The sequence below is a fragment of the Dunckerocampus dactyliophorus genome, chromosome 9, assembly GCF_027744805.1.
Source record: "Dunckerocampus dactyliophorus isolate RoL2022-P2 chromosome 9, RoL_Ddac_1.1, whole genome shotgun sequence".
NCBI lineage: Eukaryota > Metazoa > Chordata > Actinopteri > Syngnathiformes > Syngnathidae > Dunckerocampus > Dunckerocampus dactyliophorus.
Window position 1 is genome coordinate 16934479 of NC_072827.1, and position 27431 is coordinate 16961909.

Genomic DNA, 27431 nt, shown 5'->3' on the forward strand with positions numbered 1-27431 from the left:
ATGAATCGTGCTGATATTAGATTGACATTGGTATTGGCCGATATTCAAGGCAGCAATATCGGTATCGTATCAGAGGTGAAATAGCTGTATCGGGACACCCTTAACAACTATGTCATAGAAGTTAGCTAGGTAATGCAAACACTTAAGTTCCTACAGCAAAGGTACTGGTGCATATCTGGATACATTTGCGGATAAGTGTTTTTTTTTTTTCCCCCTGTCTGTATCGAGACTTAGCGGGGCAGTGACCCACTAGATAGAGCAGATGTTGCTGTGTCAAATGATTGCTGTTTGTTACAAAACCAACTTTGCTTGGGAATAGTATCAAACAGTCATAATTTTACAATCAAACGTCTCAGACTTGGAAAATTGCTGGCCTTGCCGGTAGTCTACTCTTTACTGAGAGTCGTTCAAGTTAAGACTTTATGCATGCACTTTAAATCTCAATTCCCTTGTTGAAAGACCCTTGATGACATTATTACAAAGTCGGGATCATTGTATTCAGATGTTTGAAAGCTGTTCCAGAGCAGCACACTGCAGAAGTGTTTTTACGGGTTGCAAGACTAAATGGTGAGTGAACTGTTCTCGGGTGCACCGAGTGCGCACTTAAACATCCATTAAACAGCCTTCTCAAATAACTAAGTAAATGAGTCAAAAGCAAGCGGAAAGAACGGTGACACGATTACATACAGTAAATGGATAAATGGATTCCCACGGTGCAGAATTCATCCTGACAAAGTAGAGTGGAGGGTTTGGAATTCAAGTGAGCAACAAAGCGAAGAGTGACAAAAAGGGACGGGGAAGCCTGAGGGTCCCCTGATATTTTAGCCATTCTAAAAATAACCTTGCTGAAGCAGAGTTACGAAATGTACCCATCCAGAAGGGGGGAAAAAATAAGTGCAGTGCACATTGTGAAGGTGGGAGAAGGGAAAAAATAGATGAAGGCTTTTGCAACAGGTGAAGGTGCATAGCAGTGTTTAAGAAGTAAGACTGAAAGTATATATTTCAACTACGGATGAGTTCTCTGCTCTCTGTGTAATCCCGATGGCTTTCTACTTGAGTCTAGCTATTAATGAACACATACAGTAAAAGTGGTCCTGCTACCAAGTGGGGACAAAAAACATTGACTATATGGGTCACATGAGTCTCCAACTGCAGTCAACTTTGGTCTGCAACATTTTTTTGAAAATCAAACATTTTTTTAGAAGTACCGTATCTCAGTCCGTAAGGACTTCTTAGGCTTCGGAACCGGAGAGTTCCAGTTCGAGCACCACTGCAGACGAAAAGGAATTAACAACTAGTTCTTGAAGATATGCTCTTCTGTCTCCGGACTACAGTTGAAGTGCCCTTGAGCAAGGCACGGAACCCAAAACTGAATTTCTCCTGGGGGAATTACACAGTAATTATTATAACAAATGTATAATAAGGCTGTCAAACAATTACTTTTTTTTTTTAGGGCTGCAATAACGATTATTTTCTTAGTCAATACATCTGAAGATTTTTGTTTCGATTAATCGAGTCATCAGTTGGGCCATAGATGGACCATATCAATAGCAACCAAACACAAATAGTGGTTTGGTCCGCAGCCTATCAGAAAAGAGATAAAAATGGCATTCACTGTTATCCAAAGTCAAAGCTGTTATGATTGAATATCTTGTTTTGCCTAAAACACAAAGATAGTAGGTCCGCTTTCATGGATGACTCAGGAAATTAAAAAGTCTCATTTCTACCGTGTACTTTACTCTGTGGTTAACTTAACAGTCGTGTAAGTTTGCATTTGCTCAAAGTGAACACACTGCCAACGTAACAGGGAACCAATTAGCCACTCGATGCCGCATATTGCTGAAGGCCATGTCGTGACTTGTCCGCACATACTTCTTAGCGTTAAATCTTCATTTTCCTCGCACATCCGTCACGAAAACACAGCAACTTTTCTGATTATTCTACAAGGACATTCTCCCAACAATGTTTAACACTAGAGCGAGTGACAAGTGGTAATTATTTTTAGGATATTATTTATTGTCTTGAATATACAGTGTGTAGTCTTGCGTGAACTAATACTTATCACGAATCAGCCGTTGCTCCAATGTGACATGGGCTTGGAAGGTAAAACTTGGTGCTGACTGTAATAAAAAAAAATGTTTTAAGAAAACTTAAAAGTCCCTCCAAAAGGCTGACGTGCTTTTTATGAAATAAAATACTAATGCATCTTAAAAACACATTCCACAATAAATTAAAATAAGGAATTTTTCATTTGTACAAATATTACTATTAGATCATTCAATATTATTAATGCCCAAAACCTGGCCATGGGAAAACTACAGCAAAAAACAGCCTTAAAAAAACGTAATTTACATAATGAAAGTAAGATTTAATCTGTTTCATGTTCCTCTTGATGTCAAAGTGAGTATAAAAACAAATAAAAAATGATCCATATCGCCCATATCTGCAACAACACTACAAACCCTGCAGTGCGCTCAATTTTTACAGATTTGTTTTGGTACTCATTAGTCACTTCTGTCCTCTCATATATGGCAACGGTCCCAAAGATATCTCAAGTCGTGCAAGTTATTTGAGCTGCTCATTATCCCACTGCTTCATTTGTAAGTCATATTGTGTGGGCCCACTCTGCATAAAAATAACATCTGAAACGTGGACATTCTCAACTCACAGTGGCGTAGTTGGGGAGACGGCAGCTTGGTTTTCCAATCCTTTGTAGTCAACCTGTTAAAAAATAAATAAATATATTGTTATAAAACATACATGGCAATTATTTGTATTAAATGAAATGTGTTATTATTAATATTATTATTATTATTATATAACAGGGGTGTCCAAACTTGTCCACTGAGGGCCACATGTTTTCTAAACCAGCAACATACAGTATGCTTACAAGTTATATACAGTACAGTATATTTAAAGAAAAAAAATGCTCAATTTTGTGCTATAGGTGAAGAGGTGTATTATTAGTATCAACTTCCGTATTTGCTCTTTTTCCCCGTGTTTTTCCCTTTTTTTTATTTTCCCTCTTTTTTTCTCGTAATTTTTTTTCTTGGAATATTAGGATTTTATTCCCATAATATTATAACTGTTACCCCAACCTTATTCTATATATCTTTATATATAATTTCGTTGTTCGTTGTTTTTTTAAATAATATTACGACTTTTAAAAAAAGAACATGTTTCTTTAATAGTTCAACTTCATGCTACTAATAGTGTTATTCTAAAATGTTATTCTATTCAGCACAGCGCTGAAGTACGGCGGGCGAGTGTTTGGTGAAGCTAGTTGCTCGCCGGCTAGTAGCTAGCCGGTGTGGTGTGCCGAAGTGTCACTACGGCAGTAACGTAGTTCTTTGGAGTAACAACGTAGATAACAATAATAATGTTGCTGTGGCTTAGTTAAGATGCACGTCACATTAAATGTAAATAAAGGCGTTGTTGGCGCTTTTTGGATTTTTTTTTTTTCCCAGAAGGCTTTATTGGCAGAGTAAGTGTTTCCCATTATGTGCATCCTTAGCTGTGTCTTTTTAGCTGTTTTTATACAGTATCTTTTGAACGCACAGAAAAAAGAAAGACAAACAGTATGTGTTCATGTCTCACATAAGGATTGTGGATGATGGGCAAAATTCCACATAAAAGTGCAGTTTTCCTTTAATATTTTGACTTTATTCTTGTAAAATTACTGAAAATGTGTCCATTTTGCTGTTGTTGTGTTTTGTTGTTTTTTTTTTTTAGTTTTCTTGTTAAAATGTATGTAAGAACGTGCCGTGAGACAATAAAAAAACAGCCACTGCTGCACTTTGGACACCCCTGTTATGTAATAACAGGCAACAGGTCAGTTTAATTCATACAGCAATGATGTAGTGCTGAAATATGGCTTCCTCTCAAAAGCCGGGTGTAGGGACACATTCGAAAGAGTTTTATTGAGATTTTATTTTAAAAAAAAGACCCAAAGCAGAACCAAGCCAAGAACCAGCACAAATCATTAAATCTTCTTGGATCTCCATGGCGTTAGAGCAAAATGCTGGCCAACCTCCTGCTCCTGCCCCGGGCAGCTCGACTCTATCCAGCATCAACAGCAATAATGCTGCACAACTGCAGCTCTGATGACAGAGAGGCAGTAAACTACAAGTCATCATCATCCAATCAGAGCAGTCACTGGGGTTCAACATTTACAAGCACAAAAACAGATGGAGATTTTGCAAAATAGAGATATATCTCCAACTGGGTTCTGGTCTGCTCTGACAACCGTGTTTCAAAATAAATCCAAGAGATTCAACAGCAATTAGCCCAACACCAAAAACTACTACAAATGGCCATGTGCCATACACGAAATGCCTTAAAATATTGAAAATCTAAATTCATGTTGATGGTGTAGTCACGTACTATACACCTGGGCTTATGGGCAGCAGTCTATAAAAGAGATATGGCATCTTCTGCATGTTCTTACCTGCCCTGAGTGTCTTCATCTATATTCATGACCTCCACAGAGGTCCAATACACCACTTGGAGCTGCCATATGGATTTCTTACTCTTGAATCACCTCCTCAATGTGTGCGTAAATTTACATATTTTTGCATGTAACATGTCATGTCCATTCTACTGCTTTCAACTTCAAACATTTTATTGAAGCAGCATTTAGGTTTTATATGCTGTATATTGTATTGTACTGAAAAATGAGTTATATGAATCTAAAATATTAAAGGGACTTTAGTGCAGCTGGCTCGAAATTACATCTTTTTTCAAACCAGAACTATAAGACCGCCACCACCAGCTCGTATGTTACCAAAAGTGGTTTAAAAGAACAGACTGTCCATAAAAATGTGTATATTTATACTGCATAAAAACTGGCATCAATTGTAGTTCGGCTCAAATAAAACGATTGGTCGCTCACGGCCGACACTCATTGCTCCTCGCTCTGGAGATCCATGTATTATCTCACCTCACGGGGTAAGGATGAAAAGTGATTAATGATGTCAAGGCTGTTGGGACCACAGTCACTAACAAAACCTTTGTTAACACACTTTGCTGTAATGGATTGAGATCCTGAGGTGCCCGCAAGGTCGACCTGCTCAAGAAGACACATGTACAGGCCCGTCTGAAGATGGCCAATGAATATCAATGACTCGGAGAAGGCTTTAGAGAGTGTGATGTGGTTGGAGCTCTTTGACATCAACTTTGACAGACAAATGCTAAATATGACAGGGACACCATATCCACTGTCAAACATGGGGGGAAAGGTTCTCTGCTCAGGGTGCAGGAACAATTCACGGCGTTGAGAGGCCGATAATTAGCCCATGTGCTATGGAAACTTGGACGAGAATTTCGGATGGGTTGTGGATGGGTCTCTCAGCATAACCAAATGGCCAAAAACATACAGCCAAGTCATCTTCTCATGGGACAATACTATGAATGAAAACCAGGATATACCGTAACTTAGTGGGTGTACAGCTTGGAAAGTAGTATGGATTTACTGTCCTCCAAAAATAACACACACAGCCATTGCTGTTAGCTGACAAGTGAGTACACCTCACAGTGAACATACCCAAATTGTGCTTAAACTGTTAATATTTTGCGTGAGCACCATTGTTATATATTCGTGGGGCTGGAATTCAACTGGAATCCTCTTCCCCACCTTCATGATGACATCATAGACACAATTATCTTGCTACGCACATGCGTTGACAACTATTTAGATAATGGCTGTCTGAGTCAAACTATACCGATATCCAAGCTGTAGGCTGGTTACTCTAAAGTAGGCCTTCCACCGTAACAAATTTTTCTGGACGATAATTGTCCTACAAATTATTGCAGATAAACGATATTGTCGACATTATTTTGAGACCATTTTTTCATTCATGTAATGATAATGTATGGCATAATAAAGCGAGTACACCGTATCAAAAGCAATAAACTTTAAACAACAAACAAACAACATAATGAACGAAAATAAAAACACAAAGAGCGGCAGTAGAGTAGTATTCTCCACTGGTCTCTAGGTTTCACTAACGTTACATTGATGAGACAAGCCACCAGCAAGTACACTATCAATGCTGAAGTGTGAATATCTTATTTATGGGGATGTCCCGATCCACATTTTTTGGCTTCCAATCCCATCAATTTTTTTTTTATACTCTTGCCCATCCTATCCCATTCGATCCTGTCACAAGCTTTTTTTTTTACAAACATGAATTATGGAATTGAATATGGTTATGAAAACACCTCTTGAAAAACATTAAAAATAATGCAACCAAAGTATTGCTGAATTTACTTTTTCATTACTCAGCATGACCAACAATATTGTTTTACATTTGTAACAAGCTAGGTCCCTAATCCAATAAAAGATCCAATAAAAGTCCATCCAATAAAAGATAAACTGGAAATAATGGGCATGCAAAATACTTTAAGGTTAGGACTAACCATTAGCCATGGCTGTAGATCAATTTGTGGTGTGATTTAGAAATATGACATTTTTTTAACAAACTCTCTTCAACACAATAGTAATTTATTGACGGTCCCCAGTGCAAACAGCCAGCGGTTAGAGCAGCACTTCCCGTGTGAGCTCCCCGCACAATGACACAGCAGTCCGGGAACAGTGAGGGGGAACTACCACTGTAGCTATGGAGTCAAATATCCAACTAATTTCACCACGGTACATCGGACATGTCTGCGTGGTGCTGCTGCGTTTTCTTCTTGCGGGTGGCGGGAGTCGAGCGGCAACCAGCTTTGAGGTGCATTATCGCACCTACCATGTTGGAGTGCGGCTCAGAGTTACAAACTTTATACAGCAACCGGGTCGGCCCAATCATGTAGCGGAAGCCAATATTATCCAGTCTTCAAAATACCGCAGGTTGGCAGCCGATCCCAATCCTGAAGGTCAGGTCTGGAACCAATTACCCGTGATAAACGAGGGACAACTGTACTCCACAAATCTCCAGTTGTATACAGCACAACTTCCGCAGCCTGCTCTTCCTACCACGCCTACTCTCTTGCGACTGACCAGAGGTTGAGGGTCTGAGTACAACATTTGAAACATATGTACATAAGTCTCAAAAGTTGGAAATGTAGTGTGGGACCCCTTTAATTGTGGTGAATTTTAGTCAATTTGAGTTGAACAACATTCAACAACCTAGGCATTCGCTTTTGGAGCTTGTGCCACGTCTGTTCCAGCCTTGCCACAAAGGGGGGTCACATTATAATCCTGCATTAGAAAGCACATATTTGCAGATATGGAGTGTGATGACCTGACCTAGCCCTGAAACTACTCCAAGCAGTAGCAAGGAATTTGCATTATGTGATTTATCCTGACATCTATTGTGACTGAAATGCTAAGCCTATTGCAAACACTACAAGAACATGGCTCCCGATTCTGTTGTTTTTGGCCAAAGGCTGCCTTCTTAGGCACAAACACTGCAGTTGCACACGAGTAAACCAAACTTTAAAAAAAACATGTCAGTTGTGATAATTAACAGCAACAAATGGTCAGTTATTTATTGCCAATGAATCAGCCAAGTACCAAAGGTTGCTAATTCCCTAATGAGCTTCAGCCGGCTTCTGAAACAGTGAGAAAAGAACATTTCATAAATGGGACCTTCTGTTAATCAAATGTGCCCTGAGCTAATTTAAAATTTAAACATTGGGCAATTAGCCATATTTTAAGTTCCCTTGGCATCTGACATTCCCCAAAGGCTAAATAGACTTGAAAATAAATACAAGCTGGCAAAAGAGTCTCCATATACAGTATAAATAAGAGTCTAATACTGGGAACTTACTGCAGTAATTAATACTGCAGTTGGGAAGTTTATTAAAATCTGATAGAGTGGACCAAAATGGTCCAGTATTGTCATAAAAAGAGATGATAATGCAAGACAGCCGTATTACCTAGATAGATGCGTGTCAAGAGCACTCTAAGACCTCTGCAGTTAAGATGTGTCACTGACATATTACTGCAACAACAGCGGCCAAGAAACACCTTTTGGAAGATAAATCACATGCAGATGCGTATGATAACGGTTGAGGATTTTCAATGTATTTCAAATAGATCGATACTGTCTGCTGTGTTTATGGTATCTTGTTGCATGCTGGCTACAGCAGATACCGAAGCCTCCCCAGTGACCTTGAAACAACGATATTGTGATATCGAGTGAGTCATCGAGGGAGGCGAAAAAAAGCAGCCTTCAGTCGCAATTAACAATAGAGGACGGTGTTAGCAGACAAATGTGATCCTTTTTGACCACTGCAAAAAGGTCAATGGATGTTGTTTGTTTTGTCTACTGCATCACTGCACTGTAAAACCGAATCTTATGAGCAATTGTAGTATTTGAAAATGACGGCAAATGTACGGGAGCAGGTGTAACCAACAGGTGAAATGACGCTCTGACACTGTTTGATTGCAGCATAAGTCGACATCATTATGCAGACGGCATGACAGTTGACGGCTTTGGGAGTATGTTGGCTTCCAAAACGCTTTCGCTTCTGAAAATTGAAGTCAGGGATTAGAATGGGAGTCACATAGTGAATGACTCACTCGCACTCTCCCAAGGTATCTTTAGGGAATTAACATTCTTGCCAACTGAATGCAGCTAACAACTGAATGGAGCCTGTAAATTTTGTTATGTATTGCAGAAAAGAAAGAGGTTGACTTTTCTGCTGATATACGTTCTCCCTCTTTTTATTTTAAAAAGGATTTCTAATCATACCGCTCTAATGTCAAAGTGTAACACACCAAAACAGTTGAACTGAAATGAGAGAACAAAGTTTTTTTTTTAAAAAAAGAAAGAAAAATAAGTGAGGAGTAAGTGGGTTATGCTTCTGTTGACAGCTTTGCACAGTGCAGCAATGGAAGCATGTCAGACAAACCTCCGCTGGGAGTTGAATTCACTTTGTTTTTCTTTAAAAAAAATGAAATAACAATAGGAAAACTGAGGACAAAAATAAGAAATGTGACATAGTAGCATAGCATTACAGCCGTGACTGTACATACTGTTTGCAGTAATCCCTCGTTTATAACGGTTATTGGTTCCCAGCTGACCGTGATGAGTGAATTTCCACAAAGTAGCATTCCTTAGGATTCTTCATTGGAATACTGGAATACTCCTCAATGGGATATTTTTGTAGTTTGAGCATATACAGTATATTTACACTTGTATTACCTAATATAGTAACCATAATAACAGGAAACAATACATATTAGACATAAATAAGGCATAACATACTGTAATCTGTTCTGCAATAGCATATGTTATTAAACCTGGAGGTGTATCATGATACAAAAGAACTAAATGGCTTAACCACATATGGCTAATTGCTCATTGCTAAAGGGACAGTAGAGACAACATAAATAATTGGTCCCCATCAAATGTAAACGTCTAAATGACATAATTAATTGTGACATGAGTGTCACGATAAAACGTGCACACGCGTTATGCCTTAACATGCAAGGATTGCCTGATAGTTTCCCGCAAGTCAAATGTCATGTTAGGCTAGGATCTCGTCCTTAAAAACACTGCATTTTTTTCTCCCTAAGCTACATACTAAGTGAGTTTTTGTTTTTTTTTTGTATACATTCTGTTTTGAGTAGTAGTTGACAAGGCGAAAGTTAAAGTGTACAGAAGAAAATGGAAAGATGACTTTGAGAGTTGAGTTCTGACCCATTTGCACAGCTGGACAAGTGGAAAACCAACATTGATGTTGAGCCCTGATTAACCCTCTGGCTTTAGTACACAGTATAGATTATGAGTCACAAGCACTCATTAGAGAAGGAATAAGCAGAGCGGCTACATTAAGAGGTCATTTGCGTTTGACTGCTCCCATCACATACATTGTGAGCCAATCCTGTCACCTTGGGCAACACTGTATGGATTTATGGAAGGGTGTGTTAAAAAATGGTAATGGTTAACCTGCTTTATGGTTAGACTTGCACACACCAATAGGGAAAGAAAAGGGTAAAGAATGTGTAATAATAAATAGATAGCTTACTGAATATTGAAAGAATAAATGCAGATGAATGAATGATATAATGAATGAATACATCTTGTCAGTCTTGTCTCATTCTTGTGAACCCAATATCATGCAATGTGTTTTGAGTTGGGTGTCTCGTGACACCCCTAATTTGAAGTCTTTTGAAGCCTGTTGTTGATGTTATGTTACAATTTGGTTGACAGTTTCACAGGCCAGGATGCTAAACACAGCAGTTGGGTTCAATTAGCACACATCCTTTGTAACCTGAAGGGTTTAGCACTCCCTCCTCCTGCATTGTTAGCAACATACTGTGTACTGTAAACAAACAAATGAGGTCCTGTCTTCAACTCTTACATGACCTACAATTCAGGCTCAGACTGTTCATGTTGTCTGAGAGAGCTATTACTGTACTTCCTTGTGAACCAGAACAAAAACGATATCCTGCTCGCGCTCGTTTGAATCATGGTACCTTGTTTAACCTGCCAACCACTAAGTGGTCGGTCCTGGCCTCTGATGCCACAGGCAGATGGTGTGATGATTTGTACAAGGACGATAGAAATAAATCACAATAAAAAACCATGTTCATAAAGTGCCAAACCAATGCTATTTCAGCCAGAAGGGACATTTGATGAAGTAGGTATCTGTGGAACAAACTAATTTATACCAGAAACTTCAAATTGAAAAGGTATAGAAACCGCACAGAGAAAAAGCACCATTTGAATTCATTCCTTCATGCATTTCTTCATTTTTCTCTTTCTTAATTTTTAATTGTATACAGTGGAACATTTGTTAGCGTATTTTTCTGTTTACGTCGAAAAATTACACAAAAAATGTTGCCTCGGTTCGCCTACATTTCCCAGTTAACGTACAAGACGGGGCGCGTCTTGTCGTGTTATGAATACACTGCTTAAGTCCAACTGTGCTCCTAACTAGGGGTGTCACAAGATCTTGTGTGACAAGATCTCACAAGATTAAAACGTGACAAGATTTCTCGTTTGGAGGAAAGCTGTCTAGTGACAACAGCGCACCCAGAAGCCAATCAGACTGCACTATGGCATTGCTACTATGACTGACAATAAACGTAATATGGAAGTGGCAGCGTGCAAGGTATTATTGGAAGCGTACATTAAGTGCTTTACACACACTTTAAACCCTGCAATCCAACATACCTTGGTGTTTCTCCGCATCAGTGTCAGGGAGTGACGTGTGGATGTTTCTTTCCCATCAAAGTTGAACACCCGCCGTGCATGTTAATATCCAAACAGATGCTGTAGTAATTCTACACTTGAGAAAGTTACTGGATTTATCAGATCAAAACACGTAAATGTTCGGACTTGTCTGCACCCTCAATCACAGTTACCTTGAATCACCATCAACTTTAATAATGGCAGCACCGGGTCTGCTCGGAGCAGGTGTCCGACTATATGCACCATGGCGGTGACAACAAGTGGCTCCCTCCGCTTTATACTCTGGTTCTCCTGACCTTCGGAGGACCACCGGGGCTGCCCACAGTGTGTGTCTGATGCGGCAACCATAACTCCACTTCATAAAACACCTCATATGTAGAGGAGATCCGTGTTGACAATTTAGTGCCATGGTCACTATATTTAGCAAGTAGGGGTGCAGATTAAAAGTGAAAGGCAGGGAAGTGTTTCTTGCATTATGCATTTATTTGGTAATTAAATACAAGCGTTCCACAAAGGTTATGTATCCGCCGCGCAGGATCTGTACCTCTAATTGTGAAACAGACACGCTGGCAGCATCTGCCTTCCTGGTGAAACACGCATGAGGCCATCTATGGGACGTGGCTCATTAGATATATAAAATAAGATAAGAATAACAGACAGTATGAATTGCCTTTGAGAAAATACTTAATAAATGGCAATTCCACCACTTTACAGAGTGAAAGTGAAATATAATTTATTATTATTATTATAATATATTATAACAGTGGTGTATTTGGTCAAAAAAAATGTAAAAAAATATCGTTTAACACCAATTAGTGGGACAATAAGCATTTCAAAACCCCCTCTGCATGGTTTTGGGACTTGGCTAAATAAAAAGATTTGTTTTTCCAGTCATATTTTTTCTTCGTACTTTTCTTAAAATCTCGCCTCATCTCGTTCTTGTGGACTCAATCACGTGTATCGTCTCGTGTCGTGAGCTGGGTGCCTCGTGACACACCTACTCATAACATATTTTTATTCCAAAACCTCCCTGTTAGCAGCGTGTTAGCATGGTAACGAGAAACCAGAAGTCATTGTCCCACTGTTCCCTCACCAGTCTATGACATCATCAGCGGTTGATTGTAGTTCGTTGTTAACTAAGACAGATGGGTCTCTGCTTTTCTTATTGATCATGGCTGCAAAATAAACCGCCACGGAGCTAAAGTTGCCAGCATTTTGATAAAGAATGTGAGGAAGACGATTGAATAAAAACAATAACCCCTAGCAAAACACAGATGGTGTCTGTCAGCGTGGATATCAGCTCGTTCCTTCTGCCTCATAGCTGTCAACAATCAAGTCTTCAATCAAGTGACATAAAGTGTTCTTTTGTCCCTTTCATTCCACCATTATATGCATTTCAAATTGTTTTCTGCTTGTAAAACTATTTTAAAAACTGCTTCATGTGAACATTTTTGGGTGTCCGGAACGGATTAATTGGATTTGCATTATTTCTTATGGGAAAAATGATTCGGTTTGAGTATGTTTCGCTTTAAGTCGGACCTTCTGGAGCTAATTAATGTTGGTAACTGAAGTTTCACTGTACACTGGTTTTAAAACGACCTTGACAAACTGTTGAGCTAGCCTACAACAACCTTCAGTCGTATCGGAGCAGGTCACAGGAGGACAATGTCGCAGAATAACAAACAGTGAGGAGACAGTGAGGGAGCTGTGTGCAAAAGAGTGTGAGTAATAATGCTTGTGTAATGCTTTAAATGCTGTATGATTAATAACACGATCATTTCTCTGCCTTTCTCGTTCTTTACATGTTTCCCTCCTTTTCTTTGTGTAATAATGTGTGTGTAAGCACGCCAACACCTTTGTTTATAATGTCTACATATTTCTCATGTCCCATTATCAGGTTACTTCACAGCCAGATGGACAGTTATGAACGGAAGGCTAGATGAAAAAAAGAACCCGGTGTGCTGCAATTGAGGAGTTTCTTCCTTCAAAAGCTTTATTTCAAAACCGATTACATCACAACCGTAGGATAACTCATTTTTGAGGCTCCTTGTTCAGTAGCTGACTAATGCAGCCTTCTTTTTTTGGAAAACTGCATAGCCTCCATGGTCCAACCTATGCCAAAATTGTTTTTGAACGAACACAAAGCAGCACTGCTTGGAGAGTCATGGTTTAAATTGTGCTGTTGTTTAAAATTTCAATACTGTGGAATTTTAACTGGATTCTCAAAGTGCAATACTTTAATGTTGAACATTTTCGACATAGAACCGTTATAATAGGAGATGTCAGCATGCAGCGCAAAACCTCAAAACCTCAAAAATAATGTTTTTTTTCTTAAAGAGGAGCAGTTTCGATAAAGGGCGGGGGAGAAGAAAAGGAATGTGCACTGGAAGTTACCGTGACTCACTCCAGCAGTGTCCCAGTACTTTAGTCCACAGTTACAGAGTACAGTGAAACCTCGGTTTCACCATGAACTCATTCTAAAAGGTCAGACAAAAACCGATACATACAATCAATTTTTCCCCGGAAGAAATCATGTAAATCGAATGAATCCGTTCCAAGCACCCGAAAATATTAACACATATTACAATCCGTATGCTGGAGTCTATCCCAGCTGACTTCGGGCGAGAGGCGGGATACACCCTGGACTGGTCTCCAGTCAATCTCAGGGCACATATAGACAAACCATTCTTATCCACCATTCTTATCTACTTCTGCAAAAGTCTGAAAGCCAGCCACTGTCCCCTTTTGCTCTACCAGACTGATGGCTAGCAATCAAGCCTAAAGATAAGAGCCAGGGCAAAGAGCCAGGCAGCGGCCCACTGTTAGCGCTTTTGAGAACTGAAAAGAACAGAGCTACTGTAACCGAGGGTTTCGCGATATCTGCTGATGTCGTGGAAGTTTGATGTAAATAAAGGAGTCGTTCATGTATACAGCTCGTCTCTTTAGCAATAGTCAAGAGACCTTCTCAACACACACAACGCATTTCCGGCCTCCAAAATAAGAGCACCGCACGTCATATGCTGTTTACTATTGGTAACAAAATAGTAAAGCAATTTTAAGTCATAAAAACGGCCACTAGGTGGCAGAAGTGCCTGTGATAAGAGCTCGGCAGCGCTAATGACGACGTAGGAAACACAGAAGACAGGAAGGAGGAAGTTGGAGAGCATGGAGTGGAGTGTAGCGTGCAGCAAGTTACCATTGTAGGAAAATTTGAACGCGCACACACATGCATACACATAGTTGAGTTCCAAATTGTAAATAGTTCATAGTATTAGATTTGTAAATACATTGTTATTTTGATGTAAAACAACCCCCTTTTTTGTGTTGTTTATGTTGGTATAGTTGTTTAGATATTTGAGCTGTGACAAAAGTAAAAAAATACTTGTTTCAAAGTGAAAGCTTTGCTTGAAATGTATCTTTTCACAAAAAGCTGTTTTTCTCCCTTTTTTGTTGGGAACAGATATTTTCCTGAAACTTACCTATGTTGTACTGCTGATTACTAAAGAACGGAAAAAGGTAGAAGCAAACTCTTTTTTTTCCTGACAAAAGACGAGAGTCTAATCTTTCTTTTGGAAAGATCAGTCAAAATAGTCTAAAATGGCCGGTACTGGAGGGGAGATGTCTTTTGGAAAATGGCTGGGATTGAATGAGTTAAAGACCGTGATCGTTGATGGTCCCGAAAGTTGTAATCTGTGCACCCCTAGAACGCATCGTATGTCTACTTACAAGCGTTACTTTATATGAAACATTGCTTGTACGGGTAATTGACGTTTTATGATGCCAACAGTTTTGAGTTTTGGAGCATATTCTTCTAAACGTACAGTGCTTCTTTGATTTTTTGACAACAAATTGGAGGTCAAACAGCATCAACAGATTTGAAGGTTTCCCTGTATTTACTTTCCAATTATGAAGGATGCACATTTCTAGCTTCCCCTTGGCCTTTTTTCTACTGGCTGGCTGACCGAGTAAAAGCAGTAATGAGAACTTGCTCGTTATTCCAATTAAGAAGCATATGTGCTGATTGTTGACGCATTGAGGTACCCTCGGTGCCATCTTTCCAAGAATATTGTGCATTGTGCCAGAACAAGATATAGAATTTGATAAGGGATTAACAGGGGTTAATTTGCTGTGGTGATTCGACTGGGAAACGTACTATTTTAAATAATACATTTTCAACATAACCCACTGCCTAACCTGAGCAAAATTTGTAATTACACATCCATATGGCTCGTGCCCCACACTCAGGCTTTTTATTTTCAATAAACTGAACACATCTTTTCAAATAAATGGCAGGTCGGTAAGATTATAACCTGTGCATGTTGGCCACCCCATGGGGTGTGCCAAAGTACTGCCTAATAATGAATAATGCAGAAACACCACTACAAAAATAAACGCACACTGTCAGAGGGGATCAAGAGGGGAAGTGGGGAGGGGGATGATCCAGCAGTAAAGAAAAGATCCGGTGATCTGACTGCTTTGAATTTAATGAGTGATTTAGGCCTGAAGATATTCTGCATGTCCATTCGCTGAAGTATCATTATGAGCCTTTTACTTAAAGCAAGCATTATACACCAGGTTTTCCCGAGCCATCAGCTTTTTTTCTTCCAATGCTCTCCTCTTTTCTTCGTTTTTCATTCATTTGATGTTCCTCCGCCTAATCCTCCCTGGGCTGTCGACCTCACAGAGACAGGACAAACTTAACCATTCAGCCGTAGATACTCATTCACAAAGCAGAGAAAGCTTCCCTTGTTCAGCGAACATAAGCGCGTGTGCATATGTGTGTTTACGTGTAAGTATGTGTGTTACGTATTGCAGCATATCAGCGTCGCCAGCTGCTGAGAGAGGATTGTGTCCATCCACTACATTGTGGTAGTGAATTAAGTGTTGCGCTCGACTCGGTTATTATCTTTTACCAATGAATTGGAGCTGAAGTGATTCCGAAAAGAGGGTGGATTATTCCAAGATTTAAAAGGAAATGTCACCCATATTTCATAGAAAATAATGTGTTTACAGCCATCCCTCCACATAGTGCCATACCCATCTAACCAGGTCACACAAGTGCATTTAGCCTGAAGTCTTTTAATGGTCCATTGAGCGGGACCTTTTTTTTTTTATTTTTGAAGAAAACTGTATTTTTAACTGTGAAAAAGAGACTTAAGTGTTTCCTCTACCATTATATTAGGGAGGCGTTCTGCACCTTGTTCATTTTATTTTATTTCATATACATGCCAGATCGCAACAGAAGTCATTTAACGGTACATTTCCAACAGAACAGTCTATACTTTGCAATTGTATCAGTCCAAACACGGAACTAGCCAATCCCCAGTGCAATATTTCAATAAGAGCTGCAACAATTAATCAATGAATCGATGATTTATCGATTATCTAATTATTCAGCAACAATGTTTTTTTTATTTTAAAATGTAAATATTCTACTCATCCATGAAAGCTGACCTATTATTTTTGTGTTTTGAGCGCAACAAGATATTCACGCAAATGAGATTTGACTTTGGAAAATAGTGATCGACATTTTTGCGTCTTTTCTGATATGCTGCGAACCAAACCGCTAACAGCTTGTGTTAGATTCATATTGATTTGGTCTGTCTAGGTCCTAACCAATCACTCGATTAACAACAAGCTTCAGATTAAAGGACTAACAAAATAATTATTAGTTGCAGCCCTAATTTAGGCTTTGATTTGTCATTCTCAATTTGTACCCCCCAGTGTCTGAACTCTGACATGCATGACAAGAAACTGAGCCCCTGAGCAAATATACAGCTCTAACCATCCACTCTTTATAGTGAAATAACGGGCTACAGTCGTCCCTTGTTTATTGCGGCTAATTGGTCCCAGACCCGACCTCAATAAGTGAATTTCCACGAAGCAGGATTCAACATTAATAAATGGAATATTTTCGTAGTTAGAGCATCGAAAACCTGTTTATGACCTTCTAAATATTGTTTTTTACCATTATTAGAACCCTGTATAGCTTATAGAAAATAAGCCATCTTAGAAATAAATAACAGACTCACACGTTAGCATGAATAACGACTTCCTGAAGTGGCTATTGTCTCATTAATGCAACGTTGCTAACACCTAGTGTCCAGTGTAGATTACTGTTGCTGTTTGTGATTAATTGCGGTTTCGTTGCGGTTTGTGAACCGCCCACTAACGAGGGGCGACTGTCGAGTGAAACAGACGCTGCCTGGCTCTTAGCGCCCACTAGCTTTAGCCTTAGATTGATTGCCAGCTTCAAATGCTGCATACTCAACGGTGTGGTGATTTCTTAAATGGCTAATGAGGTTTATTGTACTGAAAATTGTGTTGTCCAGACCCCACCACCATTTCTTTCGGCGATCCTTTGCTCTGCGATCCTTTGCTCTTTTTCTTTTACTGAGTAATACAGTGTTCTCTCGCTCTATCACGGGTCACCTTTCACAGAATTTTTTCAGTGCTTCTTTTTTTTTTTTTTTTTTATTAAAGCGTATGAACCCTGTTACAGGCTGAGCTGGCCCTTTAAGAATAATTGCATTGTGGGAAGTTGAGTGTCTCTCTTCCGTCGCTCGTCTGTCTGCACCGCACCACTGTTTTCTGCGTCCTGATTGGCTGTTAACCATTGCATGTCTCCTGTGTCATCACTAGCTTGCATGCTTGCAAGCTTGTAAATGAATCTTCGGTTCGAAGGAGGAGGATTGCAGCAATATGATTTAACAAGGATTAAAAACGGAATGGCACCAGAACGAAAAGGCACGATCACAGGAAAAAAAATACACAAATGACTTAATAATTTCTTGGGTCCTACCTGTAGGTTGATCATTACAATTCAAACGAAGGTTTGAACTTCTTTGAGAGTGTTTAAACGAGAGAGAAATGTGATAAAAAATGCCTGAGGAAATGTAAAAATATATAAAGTAAAATGTAAAAATATAAAGTATATGGTTTTACCGCCTTAAATCATTGTAAAAAAAAATTAAGCTGGCTAATTCACGGATTTCACTGACTATTTTGGGAACCTATCCCCCATGATAAACGAGGAAACACTGTACTGTACACTGAGTGACAACATGGCCGTGCAAAGAGTGACTGTGCAGACGCACCTTTGCAGATGTAGATAAGATCTGTGGATAGGATCGGTTTCATATGCAACTATGATTGCTCTATATAAAATGTGTTTTGTGTTAACATTTCTAGGTGTCTGGAAAAACATTGTTTCCTATGGGAAAATATTGTTTTCGTATGTTTCGGTTTAGGACAAACCCTGTGGAACACATTTTTAAGAAAACCAAGGTTCCACCGTTTTGGCTATGGTTTTTCCTTTTTGTCTTTTTTACTCACACGTCAAAAACCCGTACATAAAAATGTATATTGTGAGGGCAAAGTGATGTCAGTTCATATCAATGACTTTGCAGTTGAAGACATCCAGTGTGTTACATATTACAAGACATCTGCTGAAAAAGATAAACGCAAACATATAAATTAACGTTTAAAGCCTTCTACTGTTTTCCACCGTGCAACGCTAAATGTATCATTCGTTCAAGTGCTTTAAGAGTCCACTGAAGCGTGCGTGAGATATCACTTGTGACACATGGACAAACAAGGAAGAACGACCTTGAGGCGGTTGGAGTAACTGTAAAAATGGCAGGACAGAGTGATGGAAAATAACCATGGCCCCTGCAGTTTCAATTGAATCATGATCAGTTGGATAAAAGGAAACTCAATTCATTTTACTTTCGATGTAATGATCGTAATGGAAGACAGAAGATGGCTGGGTAGATGGCTCTTACGATACATCTGTAATATAGAGTACACATACCACAGAGCCCTCAGAGAACCCACCACTCTAGAACCAGATACTTATACAAGTAATATCCATTAACAAACATCCAAGTCATGTCCCATGTGACTACAAAATGGGACAAACATTAGAATGACTTTAAAGATGATTGTCTGGAATACATAAACATAAAAAATATTGACTATTATCGTGAACTATTATCAAGTATTTTAAACAGGCGGAGAACATCTTGCATTAAAGCCAGTTCAACTAAGCATCCACCCATTTTCTATTCCGCTTCTCCTCATTAGGGTCACGGGGGCATGCTGGAGCTGACTTTGGGCGACAGGCGGGTGACACCCTGGACTGGTCGCCAGCCAATCGCAGGGCACAAAAAGACAAACAACCATTCACATTCACATTCATACCTAAGGACATTTTAGAGTCTCCAATTAACCTAACATGCATGTTGTTGGATGTGGGAGGAAACCGGAGTACCCGGAGAAAACCCACGCACGGGACATTTTGCAACATGACATTTTTCTTCTTTGACCGTTTGGATTCTAACTAAATCACTCATTTTTAAGGTGAATTGTTGGAAACTTTTTAAATTCACCAATCCCCTCTTTTGCATATTTTTTACATATATGCTGACACTCGCTACCCTTATGACCGTTTTTGGTCAAGGCTGTAATAACCTTTGTAAATATTCAAGTTGGCACCTCAGTTTTGGAAAATATTACAAGTTTTGTGTTTTTCCCCATTGAAAAAAAGAGAAAGGGGCATGAAAACAAAAAAACAAAAAAGCGTGATTGTTGTAGTCATTATTTGAAATGTATATACATAAATGTGTATGTTTAGGTCCCCGCCTCTCGCCTGAAGAGAGCTTGGATAGGCTCAATCATACACGCAACCCCAGTGACTTCATTTTAGTAATAATAATAATACATTGGAAAGCAATTTGGATTCCACAAATTGCTGCAAACAACACTTCTGTCGATGAATGACTTCAGATTCATCATAAAGTATAATGTAGATATCACAATGGGGTTTTCCCCACACTACTAAGCACTTGGCTTGAGCATTAATACATACTTGAGTGAACTCAGCGGACATCATGTGATTAGGTGATTATCCAGTGTGGCCCACACCTTCTTTGTTCTCCCATGACTAGATAAAAAGGGGTCCATGCATTGCCACGATTCTAAATGTGGTTTGCGTGATGAAATATCAGTGCATTATCGGTACATTCACAGCAGACCAGCTGTCATTAATATTGTCAGGTCTGAACGTGCCCACCGATTCAACATCTGGACGGGAGCTAGTGTTAAATTCCCTGCACTGTTCAATCAGACGGCTCTTTTTCCTGTTTTCTGTACGTACTTACTGCAACTGTGAAACTACTTGAAGTGTCAAACATGTGAATTTATGGAGCGATCACCGCTAGGTTGAGCATTGCCGTGGTAGAAAGCGTTTCTGCAAATTTAACACAAAAATCTTACACCGCTGGCTTTCAATTAGATTTCTGACATTTGGTGCTCAGCAGGTCAATCTAATTGCAAAGTGGCAGCTAACCGAATTGGGCCATAACATTAACCCGTATGCTAGCATTAATTTTTTAGATAGACTCACTTCGACTATGGCCACAAGAACAAGAATATTCAAAACCACATTTTTGTATGTTGCTTTTGGCCTTCTGTACACATGTGAACAAAGGTGAAACTAAGCTTTTGTAAAAATCCACCCAGAAAGAAGACTTTCAAAAACTCTTGGTTTCAGTGTTTGTGTATGAACACGTAAAACTGAGCTTTTTGGTACGGAGATTGGCACACACACTCCATCCTTCCCTCACTTGTGAACACTTGTGACCCAAAAATACTTTAATTCTCCACCTGGGAAAAAAAAACCTCACTCCCAACCCGAACGGTGCAATCTACGTTTTTCTGGCTGAGCACCACGGCTTCATATTTGGAGATGCCAGTCTCATCCAAGAAGCTTCATACTCAGCTACAAATGACCCACGTAAACGTTAAAAGGTCACAGCCTGATGAGGCCATTGGGACCACATCAATGCAAATAGCAGAGATGACATTCTAAGGCCCCCCCCAAACTGGATACGCTGAATGCCTTGGCTGTACCTAGAAATTCTGTCCATAAAAATGAACAGAACCCGTAACAAAGGGCAGCCTTGGTTACTTACTACTGGTAATGCAAACCAGCCTCACGCTACGGTTGTAGCGTAAGGACCGAATGGTACATAGTAGCATGTCACCAACCCCATACTCCCACAGCACCGCGAGGGAGATGGTCAAATGCCTTTGGACCAGCTAGTACTACGCTAGTAAGGTTGCAGAGCTGATGTGATTTTTTTTTTTTTCCCATGAGGCACAGAATTCCTGGATGCACCCCTGCTATTGGCTATATTACGTATAGGAAAAAAGGAACCAGAAAAGACAAAAACATATTTGACTTACTTTTTCAAAAGAACATTTATCACCTGAAACTTACAGAGGATGAGACGCCTTCTTTAAGGAGACTTCGGATGTCAGAGTACATTGGTGGAGCTCTAGCAAGACTTCCAGTAGCACGTAGCTGGGCTCCAAGTAAGAGAGTAGTGGGCGAACCCTGTGTCTTCCACCGCTGACAAAGGCCGGTCATCTCGCCCAATTTTTCAGTTATTTTTTGTGTCATTTGCTTAGCATTCTGACTGTCACACACATACGGGCACCTGTCCGCCAATCAAGAAGTACGTTCCCAACTTCCATGCAACGTTGAAGAGACGTGTCAATCAAGATAGTCCCACTACATCCAGAGCCTTAAGGATTTCGAGGCACCCCTGAAGCTTTGCCACAAAGAAGTTTTTTCACTAGCTCAGTGACCTCACCCACAGTGATGGACATGTCCGCGTTCATGTCCTCAGATTCTGCTTCCTATACAGAAGGTGCTTGAGAAGGGAAACAAAGTATTCTATGCAAACCCCCATCCCCGCTGTAAAAAGTGTGGACAGGGCACTGTTTTCCCCTTCTGAGGTGTTAGGCGGTTTGCCCAAATCTCTTCAAAGCGAACCAAAAATCATGCTCCATGACCTCACTGAAATCTTCCAACACCCGGGTTTTTGCTTCGACCACCGGACAACACTTGGCCTGCTGGTACATGTCAGCACCTACATAAGTCCCACAAGCCCAAATTATTCATCTGCTGAGGTATTTTCACCAATAACACAGCAGGTATAATCTAAACACATTTGCACTGTACATTCACAGGAGCATCACAATCCAAATGATCTAATAATGATGTCGTCATATTACTTATTAAGACAATTAAATGCATGATAATTATGCATACAGTAAACACACAAATAGAGAGTTGAACCGAATGATTTCACAATGTTGAGCTACTTGTGTAGTAAGCACAAACATGGACAAAATATATAAACAAAGTTGTTAATAGGCTCCTGGAGGATGTCCTTGACATCTATATAAGGACTAAGGCTCCATGTGAAAAAGGTGTAATTTACAGGGTGTGAAAAGTTTGTATATGAACTTGCTAGGCAGCAATAAACACATGAAGGAAAAATGGAACAGGCGATATTTCCACTGGTAGAAATGGCTGTCACAGCAATGCTCTTTGCTAAATTATTGTTGTAGACCCGTATGTCAAAAGATGTATGCTAAAACAGAAAAAATTCCAATCTTGATTAACACGACAAGTTACAGAAAAGTTTACCATTTCATACACACAAGAACTGGAGAACTTCCACCGGTTGTTTGTCATTATGGCTCCTGACATTTGTGTTACCATTAAAGTTCACTCTGATCATTCAGTCTACATGGAACAGAGCTCTTACCATGTATGCTGTGAGGATTGCCAGGATGACCATAAAAAAACTCCATCTGGTTGTCCTTACATGACACGATTCACCGCGGTTACCACTGACAACACAGCCTGTTGGCAAGTATTCCTAAGTCATACTTGTATGCACCAAGACCAAAAATCAGTGGCTACTTAAGGAATCGGATATCAGCTTCCTCCTAATTGCCTTAAAAAGGAAATATGATCAGATTTGGGGTATGAGATGCTGTTCATGCACTCCAGGTCTCCATTCTTAATGGATCTTCATTTCACATCCGCTTGATAGCCATCCCGGGGATTTTGATGTGGTGTAATTAATATCGTTGTAATGTTCCCCTTTTTTTAAATACAAGGTCGGATGTCATGAATAGGGTGTTAATCAGGTTTTACTTTAGATACAGGAAGGGCAAGAAATTAGAAACGAATAGCGTGACGAATAGTAAGAAATAGCTGAAATGATTTTTAAAATATACGCATTGTCTCGAGTGGATGAGCTGGATGATTTTGACATTGCACAACCTCACAGCAGCAAAGCAATGGGGAAAAAAGCTTCAGGAACCTACCAAAGTCACATATAAAGATACTCAGACTCATTCCAGATTTGCCAACACAAGGTCCTCAAAAAGCAACATATGCCTTTGATACATGGGCTGTGCGATATTTAGTATCAATTTGTCAAACTATACGTAGAACAGTTGTGGGCGGAGAGAGAAATTGTTGAATGGGAAAGCATAATTCACCCTCTCTAGTCCACTATATCATCTTTGTGTTGTTGATCTCTCCAATCTAGGAGAGGCACTTCATCAAATCCAGTGGTTGAAATAATCTCTAGTGCTTTGCCACATGCAGTGTTTAAACGCAACGGCCAGCTCTGATTTAGAACTTGCCAGAGTTATAATTTGCAAATCTTAGTGTCCTGAGAGATGCTGCTGCTGCAACACATTTGAAATTCAATGATACAAGGCAGCCTTCGCAGTCGCTACAGCACATACTTACTCTTTGATGATAAGTCACCACTGCAAGTGTCCATTCACAGGATGGTGCTATTTGAAAATGAACAAACAAATACATATTTCCTTCACTTTGCGGCAAAGTTCTAGTTAATACACCGTCAACATGCAGTTCGGGCTTGAATGCCTTAACCTTGGGTCGTTAATGATTTATTTCAAGAGATTGTTTTTTTCTTGTCTCCTTCAACGCCACAAAATTGAAAGAAAGTTTTATTCTCAGATGGGGAAAAAAATGTAACCTTAACGGTCCTGATGGCTTCAAATGTTACTTCATGAGAAGGAGATCCCACCTGAGATGTTTTCCACACGGCACAGTGGAGGGGTCGCCATCCTGATCCGGGGTGCCTTTTCCTATAAGCTTAAGGTTGTGCAGGGACGTCAAACGGCTGCTGCTTATGTGGAAATGTTGCAGGGAGCATCCCTCATAACTGGAGGCCGTCATCTGTGTGGTAATGACTGGGATTTTCCACAGGACAACGCTGCAGTTCACAATGCCTGCCTGAAAAACACCTTCTTCCAAAGGAATAGCATTACTCTTTTGGACCATCCTGCATGTTCCCCTGATCTAAATCCAATTGAGAACATTTGGGGATGGATAGCAAGGGAAGTTTACAATGAAGCCATCTTCACCACCTGGAGCAACATTCTCACTAGCCTCCTAAAAATACCGGCATGCCCAAACCAATTTTTGAGGTGATTAACAAGAATGGTGCAGCTACTTATTACTGAGTCCTTTTTTGAAAATGTTATTTCTATTTTAGAAGGGTTTGGGTTTTTTTTGCGCTATGGTCTTAAACTTTTGATCAGCTAATGAATAGACTATTTCACTTTAATGGTTATTTGCAATAAACTGCTTAATGAAAAACACTTAGTTTCACTGCCATTTCTTCTTTTTGCATTTTGAAGCTCTAATTAGAACCTCCTTAAGATCCAACAGTGCAAAATGTAAATGCGGGAATTTTTCAAGTGGTCTTAAAATTTAGACCAGGAGTGTATATACCTGTACATACAGCCACCAACATCTTATAACTGTTACTGCTGAAGGAATGTCTTCACTTGACAAGGCCAAGCTCTACGACACAAACGCCACACGCATGCAAGATGACTGTATTGTGATTGCTCCTCGACAGTTACATTTGACTACCACCACCTTTCGTAATAGAATCCAATAGAAAATACTGTACGTCCAAAATAATCCACAAAGTCAACTAACAATTATTTTCTTAGTCTATTAATCTGAAGCTTGTTTCAATTAATCGAGTAATCGGTTAGGCCCTAGACGGACCAAATCAATACGAACCAAACACAAACAGTTAGTGGTTTGGTCCGTAACATATCAGAAAAGAGGCAAAAATGTTGATCACTGTTTTCCAGTGTCAAAGCTGATGTATGTGAATATCTTGTTTTGCCCAAAAAACAAATATAATGGATCTACTTTCATGGATGACCAAGGAAATTGAAAAATATTCACATACGAGAGGCTGAAATCAGATATCTACGTTTTTAAATAAAACAATTCATCCAGTACCAAAATTGTTGTCGATTAATTGTAATAAATCAATAAATTGTTGGAGCTCTAAAAATTATCTCAAACACAGAAATATCTACAAAGTTTTAAATGAGGAAACTGCCAATAAAAATGACAAAAAGCAACCATCTATCTGTTGGCGTCTGCAGCCTTTATCTTAGTGGCTGTTGACTTAACACTTGTATTCTGTGTTTGACATGAATGGACATGGTCTGAATACTCCAAATATTGGGGATTAGTCGCATACATCAGCAGACCCTGGCAACGTAAAAGGAAGCTTCTGGATTTGAAAGGTTAACTAAAGGACAAGAAGACAGATTAGGAGGCATAAAAAATAAAACCGCACAAGGTCAACCGGAATAGAAGCCGACTGCAAAAGACGAGAGAACTAGAAGAAGAGGGGGTATGAATCAACAAAACTGTGCTGTCAGCATCCCTCAGGCCAGTAGGGAGCGTTAAGTGAGTTGACGTGGGTCGCAGAGTCTCCTTCCCCTCCTTCCTTGTTGGCCTTCTCATCTCTTCAATTTCTCCTTTTGTCTTTCTCATCCATATGGCAGATTCCACCTCTTCCCCTCCCCCCTGCCCTGATGCACACTCCAGTGAAATGGCCTCTCTCCCACACACAAACCCACACTTGCTTGCACAAGCATCCCGCATGAGCCATGTCTTATTTACGGTTCGATTACAGCCAAACGCCCTGCAGGACAGTCTTCCTCTTCCACCTCCCCTTTGCCTTGTGCCCAGATGTTGCTCAAATAATTGTGGGAAAAAAACCTGTTTTGTCCACTGTGGTGATAACCATAAAATGTGCGTTTGATGTAACCGCAGTAGTGCTGGGGCAGAAAGAACGAGATATGCATAAATGACCCCTTGGCAAACAACTATTTATTTTAAACAGCTGCAATTCTCAAAGTTTATACACAAAAAAAATGCACCTCCTACAGCGGGCTAGCTGCAGGAAGAAATCTCCATGCAACACATCAGTTAAGAGCTGAAGGCTCTGCAGCATGTGCGCGCACACACACCTCCACGGAACAAGGTCATAAAATGTGCGCCGATGAGTGAACAGAACCCCTGGGAGGCATAACGCAGAACTATCCCTTCAAAAAGGGTGAGTAATAGGGCTGCTTTATCTTCCTTCCAAAATACACTAGTACTGCTGGATGCTGCCGCATTTCACTGGAGTCTGCAGCACTGTGCTTGGCTGCTGGTCGTAAACAGTCAGGATGGGAGGATCCTCTGGGATATGAATGCTTCCTTCATAGGGATTGCAGAATGGAGCCAGACTTCATTTGTCATGCTTTTGATGAATAATAAAAGGTCTTTTTTTCCCGCTGGCACATGGTGTACCATCATGTCAGTGATCATTGGTGTTGAATGCCCTTTTTACAGGTGCATCTAAGTTTCATAATGGAGCAGCTGAGACTCGGGAGGCAGACCAGGTTTCCCACTCACAGGGTTGTCACTTCATTCATGCTGTCCATCCATATGAGGGTCCTAAGTGCCACCACCCTGCAAGGAAGTGCACTGTCATCACTTTGTGTGTGTGTATGGCTGAACAGGCAACAAACTATTTGAAAGTGTACAGTGGAACCTTGGTTAGCGTTGTTAATATGTTCCAGAATGTCCGATTAACTGAAACAGACGCTAAACAAATACATTTGTCACGTCACACCAATTAACCCGATCCAGAAAGCCAAAAATGTTCACACAGAACACATTTTTATAGTTTTACAATTATAGTTTTACATAGAGAAAACAATTTGAAATGCAAATAACATTGAAGGTTACTTTTTCTTTCAATAAAGATGTGTTGTTGACAAAGACAATGTGGCAGCGAGATCAACACGGACACTACCTTCGTGTTTTGCCATCTGTTGTTTCTTGAATTTAATAGTGTTTCTCACCTTAACCTTTGCTTTTCCTTTGATCACGGCTTCAAAGCAACACACAAAAGGAGCCAAACAAAGTTGCAAGTGCCACCATATGATTTTACAAAATTGAGAAACAACACAACATATTGAATTCAACAAAGAACGAAGGTGGTGCCCGTGTTGATCTGACTACGACATGACTACATCATGTCTTTGTCAACAATCACGCCTTCAAAGTAGTAGTAACCC

The 27431-nt window shown here is 39.9% G+C and overlaps 1 protein-coding gene across 2 annotated transcripts in view; it reads right to left on the reverse strand.

Annotated features, from left to right (window-relative positions):
* Positions 1–27431, reverse strand: part of adarb1b (adenosine deaminase RNA specific B1b) — a 142941-nt gene that overhangs the window by 101636 nt on the left and 13874 nt on the right. The window contains exon 2 of one of the 2 annotated variants that reach the window (XM_054787923.1): positions 2669–2721. The exons of the other annotated variant lie outside the window; for it this stretch is intronic. The gene's annotated coding sequence lies outside the window, so the exon portion shown is untranslated. The remainder of the gene's footprint in view (positions 1–2668; positions 2722–27431) is intronic. 2 annotated transcript variants of the gene reach the window in all.